Raw genomic sequence first — 7,500 nt, 5'->3', positions numbered from 1 at the left:
CAGGGTATTAAATTAGTAGAATTTAAGTTTATTAACAATTCATTAGAGATTTCAAAGCTATTAGTGGCAAAATATATTAATAATTAAGTATTAGGGACATGCATAACGGTAATTAAATATGGCCATGTTCGCAAATTGTCGTAAGTATGTCAAACAAGCATTTCAAAAATATTGTACACTATTTTTTTTTTTTATAACCACAAACTTTAATGATGATGTATTTCATCATAATAGCTATTTATCAAATATTGTCTTACTTCTTATTGACCACAAACAAGTAATCTATTTATCAGTGTCATTCTGCAACAGGCATAGCACTGTTTTAAGTCATTATCTATTTTCGTGACTATCTATAAGGAAGAAAAGTAGCTGGATTGACGAGGTAAGAAGATTTGCAGGTAAAGACTGGCATAGAAGACCTTAAACAGACGAGAATGGAGGGACATGTCTGAGCCCTTTGTCCTGCAGTGGAATAATTACGGCTGATATATATATATATATATATATATATATATATATATATATATATATATATATATATATATATATATACACATATATATAAATAAATATATATATATATATATATATATATATATATATATATATATATATATATATATATATATATATATATATATATATCTGGAAGCATTGCGTGTCCCTAAAATAATAAGAAACCAACATTCAACTCTGTCACAATTAATCGTCGACATTAACATTGAATTGGCATTATCGCGTTGAATGTAAACTTGTCCAACAGCTGATTATCATAACTAAACTCAATAGCAATTTTTAATGCACATCAATCTTAAGCCTCTTCATTTCGTGCCAGAAAAAAAAAACTGACAATTTATTTCCACTAAATTGTGATGTGATTATAATACAACAAACAACAACAAATGCAGCCGTTTCTAGACCACTGCAGGATAGAGACCTCAGAATTATCTTGGTTGTGTGTGGGTTTTGGCCATTTCATCACCACGCTAGCCACTGCGGATTGCTAATGGGGAGAGACTTTAGTTTGATCACTCACAGCGAACCAACCTAGTATCAGACTGTAAACTAAAAACATTTCGCAGTGAAACTCAAGTACATAGATTACATCATATGCGCATTTTCCCTGACTATTGAAAGGAAGGAAGCAAGGAATTGATGGATATACAATTGATATGCACAAGTCGGTGACAGCCTTGCTGCCAAACGTTGCAGTCGTCGACGGCGTTACGCATTTCGGAACAAACAGAAAATGCCGTCTTGTGAGTCAGAAGTTTCACTTCGCCCTTGAGTGAATATTGCGGTCTTCTGACTTTGCCGCCACTCGATTCTGATGGCTTTGGAGAACATTTTGAGAGGTAAGTGTTTATGCTCTCTTTGTATGCGCATATATTCTCTCTCTCTCTCTCTCTCTCTCTCTCTCTCTCTCTCTCTCTCTCTCTCTCTCTCTCTCTCTCTCTCTCTCTCTCTCTCTCTCTCTCTCTCTCTATATATATATATATATATATATATATATATATATATGTGTGTGTGTGTGTGTGCGTGTATGTGTGTGCCAATATCAACCACAACGGCATTTAATATTAAATTCTACCTTTAGGAATGTATATCCACTGGAAATTAATTTATGATAAAAGATTCTGGCTGGGTAAGGATTCGAGCCTATACCTCTTAGCCGAAACAATCGAGCTATCTAGGGAGATAAGTTTATTACAAGTCTACTGTACATAATCCTGTCGAATTCAGGAATCTGTTTTTAGACTTGAAATCGACCCATCTCCACCATAATAGCTGATTGTTGGGTTTGCAACACGTGGTTATTTATGATGAAGATTACCACTAACACTCGTGATGTTTATAATGATTAAAATCATGAGTGATATTTATATATATTCAACACATATATGTGTTTATATATGTATATATATAAGTGTGTGTGTGTGTGTATGTACGTTCTACCTCCGGTTGTGTGTGTGTGTATGTATATATATATATATATATATATATATATATATATATATATATATATATATACATATATATATATATATATATATATATATATATATATATATATATATATATATATATATATATATACACTTACACACATATATATATATACACACACACATATATATATATATATATATATATATATATATATATATATATATGTATATATATATATATATATATATATATATATATATATATATATATATATATATATATATATATATATATATATATACGTGCATGTGTCCTTTTTCATGCGCAATTTCTCCGAATTGTATGCACGAATGGTTCTCTCAATGCTTCTAGATGACATTGGCTGTTGCCTTCCAAGTTGATGCTGTAGTAATCAGGTCGATAAAACCCCTCGACCTCGGAGCAAAAGATGCAACAACCACAAGAGAGAGAGAGAGAGAGAGAGAGAGAGAGAGAGAGAGAGAGAGAGAGAGAGAGAGAGAGAGAGAGAGTAGTCAGCCGCTAAACTTGGCAATTAAAGATTATTTATATTTATATCAGTTTTTATGATAATAGAAATATTTATTGTTGTTACTTTCTATAAGTTACTGTATGAAATTAAAGGTTATTTTTTCTAGTAATTTTGACGCTTCTAAAGTAGTGATCTCATTTTCTCTCATATGACATTTTTATTGCACTTCTTAATTAATGTATATTAATTTGTATCCAAAATGTAAAATGTTTAATAATAACTGCAAAAGTTGATATTCAAATGCCTCCTGATATTATTGTATAATCAAAATTCAAGATATGGGTCTCAGCAAGCCAGCCACTGTTCTACGATAAATTTACAGCTCTCTCGAAGAAAAATAAAATTAACGCGAAATAAGCGGTTGAAAACTCGGTCGACTCATAAACAAATATTACGTATATCATGACATAATAGAGCTCAAGTTTTTTGTAAAGGTTTGAGAACTTAACCGCAAAACTATAACCTTGCGTTTAGATGCTATTTAGTTTATTGTGTACGTACAAGGATGAATACATTTAACTGCACAAGGATAAGGTTCATATACATAACACGATTATAAACTATACTTGCGATGTTGTATGTTATATAGTTATATGCATAAACACATAAAGTACGCACACTTATAAATGTGTATATATATATGTATATATATATATATATATATATATATATATATATATGTGTGTGTGTGTGTGTGTGTGTGTATGTGTGTGAGCATGTATATACGGTATGTGTAAATATGTATATATAGATAAATAAATAGATCTTAAACTATATTCTTAACAGAAAAATTCTGTTGTAAATAAAAGCTTCCTATTTCATAGGTAGTAGGACGGCCAGGACACTAGCCACTCGTTGAGATACTACCGCTAGAGAGTTATGGGGTCTTTTGACTGGCCAGATAGTAATATATTGGATCCTTCTCTCTGAATAGTCTGGCCTATTCTTTACATATTCTCCTCTGTCCTCATACACCTGACAACACTGAGATTACCAAACAATTCTTCTTCACTCAAGGGGTTTACTACTGCACTGTAATTGTTCAATGGCCACTTTCCTCTTGGTAAGGGTAGAAGAGACTCTTTAGCTATGGTAAGCAGCTCTTCTAGGAGAAGAACAGTCCAAAATCAAACAATTGTTCTCTAGTCTTGGGTAGAGCCATAGCCTCTGTACCATGGTCTTCTACTGTATTGGTTAGAATTCTGTTGCTTGAGGGTACACTCGAGCACACTATTTTATCTTATTTCTCTTCCTCTTGTTTTGTTAAAGTTTTTATAGTTTATATAGGAGATATTTATTTTAATGTTACTCTTCTTAAAATATTCTATTTTCCTTTTTTCCTTTCCTCAATAGGCTATTTTCCTTGTTGGAGCCCTTGGGCTTATAGCATTCTGCTTTTCCAAATTGGGTTGTAGCATAGCTAATAATAGTAATAATAATAATAATAATAATAATAATAATAATAATAATAATAATAATAATAATAATAATAATAAATACAATTTTCTTAATGATATCAGACACCTGAAAACACATTCATCTTTGAGTATTTGTGTTTGCAAATGATTAATTGCCTCTTGTAATATAATCTATCTCACCTTTGATTATCCCTTTCGGTAAAAGTTATTTGACAAGATATGATAGTCTTCAGATATTATATAAGAATTATTATGTGAGCATGTCGTAGTAATAATAATATTAATAATAATAACAACCACAGGTAGTAAAATGAGAAGCTGTCACAAGAGAGAGAGAGAGAGAGAGAGAGAGAGAGAGAGAGAGAGAGAGAGAGAGAGAGAGAGAGAGAGAGAGAGAGAGAGATGGGACGCCCTCCAACTGAATAATAGGTTACTTCGTGAAATCAATAATACCAGGAAGTAAATTTATTCTGGTTACAGATTATACTTATCGAATTAGAAATGTCCCCCGTGGGATTCTTGGCGACGGAAGCTATAAAGGTTCCAGCATTCTCTCCTGATTAAATCGGTTCTCATATCCTCTAAGTTAATAAGACACGGGTATTTACTCTTCATCGCTAAAGGTCTGGAAATAAAGGGTTAACCATTTATTGCATAAAAATAAACCAGTAATTTACGTATATACAAAAGGACAAACTTCTCTATTGGACAAACTGGCAACTCTTTAACCTCGTGAGTGACACACCCACTCAACTTGTCTTCGGTTTTCTCTACGTTGCATAAACCAGTCATCACTAACCCTACATAGAACGCAGACCTTTACAGAGGAACGTAAAGCAGATACATCATGAAGCTTGTAAGTTAAATATTCATGTTTTCTCAGTTTTTGTTATAAGATAAATTCGGGTAGCTGTAAAGTCCACCCAAACAAGGATTCTTTACAAATGGCCCATCAAGTATGTGACATTGCTCAAAGTTTGGTATATTTTTATACTGAATGAGCAGGTGAATGAATGATAAGATAAAAGAAATACGGAGAGATAATAAGAGTGTAACCCCTGAAACTAACAATGCGATTTTGGTGTGTAACTTATTCATTCAGCGTATTTCAACAGTACTGATGAAAGGTTATCCAAGCACACTGCAGAAGTGTCTTACAAAACGTCGTTACAATACCTGGGAAAGCGATCTCGTGACAAAGTGTTTTTGAAAGCCGAAGTGCAAACTCTTAAGTAATACATGCGGATTTGTTTTATGTAACACAAATATGCTTACAGCCCTCCATATGCCTAATTATAATTTGCGTGTTCATTCGTATACACATATGTCATATACCGATTAATGATATAAGAACTTATAGCGTGTAAGTGTACAGCTCCACAGTTGAAATTTCTATAATGTATATAATTGTTCTTATTAATGTGCATAAAAATTCTTCCCAATACCGATGGTTTACCGACCATCGGAATTAAGAAACCTTAGGCCTTGTCGGTAATGTGAATGAATGGCCGCCAAAGGAGTAATTGAAGGGAAGCCAACGCACGGTCCGGTAACCATATCCATAGCATTCACTTTCTTGAGTCACCACATCTGGGGGGAGAAGAGATGTCACTAACAAGAAAATAATATAAATACATCGAGGAATATACGATCTGTTTTCTCTTTATCCAGTCTGCATACACCTGATATCATAGGTTAAGCTATAAATCTTATTTTTATCATGTCATTCTTTTTAACATATGATGCAAGTACATTTATGCAGAGAACCCCTACAGCAAATATACCAAAATGTTACATACCTTATGCAAAGTGTTATTATTATCACTAGTTAAAGGGTTGAATTTAAAGATAAAAGTATTTGAACTAGTTATGGATTCTGTCTCTTAGTTTTATTGACTATAGGATCGCATTGAATTTCGATACCAATTTTGCCTCTACTATACACTAATTTCCTAACTATTCTAAATTCCAATATTCAGTAACGCTCCTTGTAATCGTTTTAAAATTTCTCAACAGTAACTAGTCACGTTTTTGCTTCCTTGTTGCCCTCGAGACCCCTGTTTTTATCTGACCACTCTCATTACTAATGATTGGGATCTCGCATTACAATAAGTAATACGTTTCCATTTCAACTCGCCCGAAGCCAAATTTATGGATTCGACTCTTACTTTAAACTACAATTCTTATTTCATCTTTTGTTGTGATTTGCTTTTATCACTTTGAATTGGCAGTTTATTCCTTCTCCAATCTCTCTGCCAATTAAGAAATTCACTATCTTCTCTCGCCTAAGGTGAAGTTCTCCATACTGTGTAGTTCAATATATACCACACCAAATATCTCAATTTCATCTACATTCACGTAAAGGCTATGAAGGCATTGCATTATATATTAAGATATTATAAATTAAGTTAATAACAAAAGTATTCAGGATTTCTGCTACCATGCTGCCATAATTCATAACATTGTTCTATCTTTACTCCTATATTTAATAAAAAGTATCCGTGGAGACTGTTAATAGGGTGAGTATTAAAAACGCCAGATAGTGGAGAAGGAATGTTAGCCAAAGTAAATATGTAATAATGAATTAAAGCAGGTGACGCAAGGATAAATGATGGAAGAACGGATATGGTTGAATCAAACAGGTTTTTATGTTTTAGTGAAGTTTTTTTTAACGGAGGAGGATGAACTTATGAATAAATGCATAACTAAGAAGTTGTAAGACCATAGAAAGAGGGAGACCAAGAGACTAGATGTTCAAAAGACATCATAATGGAAAAGCTTCAATATTCCTGGATTTTGAAAATGAGCACGTGTGCTTGGATAGAATAGTGGTGTGATATGTGAGTGAGTCTGCAAGCTATAAATAAGTCTTCTGCATGTTTGTGGACCAGTAGATGTCCTGCCATTTTTATTCTGAGGATTTCTACCTTAATTTACCGGTTTAAAAATCAATCCATTTTTTTATCAACCCATATTAACTGAAATGGCTTTATATGATATATATATATATATATATATATATATATATATATATATATATATATATATATATATATGTATATGTATGTATGTATATGTATGTATGTATATATGTATATGTATGTATGTATATATGTATATGTATGTATGTATATATGTATATGTATGTATGTATATATGTATATGTATGTATGTATATATGTATATGTATGTATGTATATATGTATATGTATGTATATATATATATGTATGTATATGTATATATATATATGTATATATATATATATATATGTATATATATATATATATATATATATATATATATATATATATATATGTATGTATATGTATATATATATATATATATATATATATATATATATATATATATGTATATATATATATATATATATATATATATATATATACATATATATACATATATATATGTATATATATGCATATATACTTATATATGTATATATATGTATATATATGTATATATATATATATATATATATATATATATATATATATATATATATACGTGTATATATATGTGTGAGTATATATGTATATATATACACACATATATATACATAT

At 30.9% G+C, this 7,500-nt stretch overlaps 1 long non-coding RNA gene across 1 annotated transcript in view; it reads left to right on the top strand.

Moving 5' to 3' along the window:
* Window positions 1–4,661: 4,661 nt before the first annotated feature.
* Window positions 4,662–7,500, top strand: part of LOC137639218 (uncharacterized) — a 5,120-nt gene continuing 2,281 nt past the window's right edge. Inside the window, exon 1 of the long non-coding RNA XR_011044261.1 lies at window positions 4,662–4,774. This is a non-coding gene — a long non-coding RNA (uncharacterized lncRNA). The remainder of the gene's footprint in view (window positions 4,775–7,500) is intronic.

This window comes from Palaemon carinicauda, chromosome 4, assembly GCF_036898095.1.
Source record: "Palaemon carinicauda isolate YSFRI2023 chromosome 4, ASM3689809v2, whole genome shotgun sequence".
In the NCBI taxonomy this organism is placed as follows: domain Eukaryota; kingdom Metazoa; phylum Arthropoda; class Malacostraca; order Decapoda; family Palaemonidae; genus Palaemon; species Palaemon carinicauda.
This window is presented reverse-complemented; position numbering and strand designations above follow the sequence as displayed.